General features: G+C 46.2%; 1 protein-coding gene across 6 annotated transcripts in view; it reads right to left on the bottom strand.

Moving 5' to 3' along the window:
* Window positions 1–1,626, bottom strand: part of ZPBP (zona pellucida binding protein) — a 58,171-nt gene that overhangs the window by 2,567 nt on the left and 53,978 nt on the right. The gene's annotated exons all lie outside the window — the stretch shown is intronic.

Genomic DNA, 1,626 nt, shown 5'->3' with positions numbered 1-1,626 from the left:
CTAATGAAACAATGAGCAGTAACCAACAGACTTCAGCATAGCCTACACCTCCTAATGTTGAACTAAATGACTCTTACTCCACCTAGTGGATAAATATAAAAGAATTTAAAACTAGATTTGACTTTTCTAATAACGGGAGAAATGCACAAAGAATGCCTCAAGCAAGAAACTGGCATGGGATGTGAAAAGATGTTTTGTATAGAAATGCACGTTTCAGTTAATTCAGTGCTATTTTGGGAAATAAGCACACATTTATCTAACGAGTGACTCTAAATTTTAACCCATGCATGAAAGACTAGCCCCAACACTGATCACTAGGAGGAAACAAACAGGATCTGAGTCAAGTGGTTGGTTTGGCCATGGCTCTTCTGGCTCTTTTGAACCTCACTGCATTCTTGTAACAGTAACATTTTTAAGGAACAGGCTCGGTATTAGTGTTCAATCCTTGCTAGAACCTGGATGGCTCCTTATTTTTGTCCTGTGCGTTCCTGCTTATATCCTGGCTCTGTGGTTTTATGTTTTGGCTTGATGTCTTCCTTTGGAGGGGAGGGGAGCAGTTAGGGTTTATTAGGATGCCACTAATTCAGCAGAATTTGTGATGCTTAATCTGGTATATCCCTGTTTTCATACGGCCTTAAACTAATTTGATCTACAGTGGTAGCATTTTCCTGGACTGCCTGACTGCCAACTCTTGCTGGTGGCCTAAGGAAAAGTTAGAGGTCTCATCAAATATCATCAACAAGGTAGGTTTTAAGAATGATCTGGCAAAAAGATTGGCAGGGCTCCCCTTGCTACAGACACTCAGAAACGTTGCATTATTTTAGTATTTTTATTATGTTAGCATCTGTTCAGAGAAAAAATCCCTAGGGTTATTTAGACAGACAACATTCCAGCTTGAGCAAGGTGTTGGACTGGATGACCTGCCAAAGTCCTCCCAGCCCGGCTTGTTTATAACTCTATGAATGCCCTCACCAAAATCAGAGCTCTACTGCACTAAGCACTGAGAAAACAATACACTGGACAATTATTATTGACCATTTTCATAAATTAAGTAGCAAAATAAAAGAGGTCATTAACAGTGATAATTGATAGGGGTGCACCAATAGAGACTTTTTGGGCTGATACCGATGGCTGATTTTTAATGAGCCATATCAGCTGATACTGATGCAATTGCTGATATGCAGCCTGGCAGCATGGAGAGTGGCATCCGGCTGGTAAGTCAGTTGAGAGGGAAGGGGTGAGGGGGGATGAAAGCAGGGAAGGCAGACTGAGGCCCCCATGATGAGGGAGGGAATGGGACTGGTGCTGAGGCTGGGGAAGGCGCTGCCCAGCCAAAGCATGGCACAGGATGGAGCCACAACTCATCTGTGGGTGCAGAGGGAAGGCGATTCCTGCTGCTGCACTCACCCCGGGAAGGCGTAGAGGGGCATGTGTCCCCTGGATCAGTGCGCGGGGCAAAGGCAGGCTGCTTTTATGGGCTGGGGCTAACACTGGGCTTTTCCTGGAAGGGGGTGGGGCTGGGCTGCACTGAGGGTGGGTAGCAGCAGTGCTGTGGTGGGGAGATGCAGCAAAATTTGGGGTGGCTGTAGCCCTCCCTGCCTTCACAGCACCGCCACCTGCCCCAGG

This window comes from Gavialis gangeticus, unplaced genomic scaffold, assembly GCF_001723915.1.
Source record: "Gavialis gangeticus isolate Ggan-Ray unplaced genomic scaffold, GavGan_comp1, whole genome shotgun sequence".
NCBI lineage: Eukaryota > Metazoa > Chordata > Crocodylia > Gavialidae > Gavialis > Gavialis gangeticus.
This window is presented reverse-complemented; position numbering and strand designations above follow the sequence as displayed.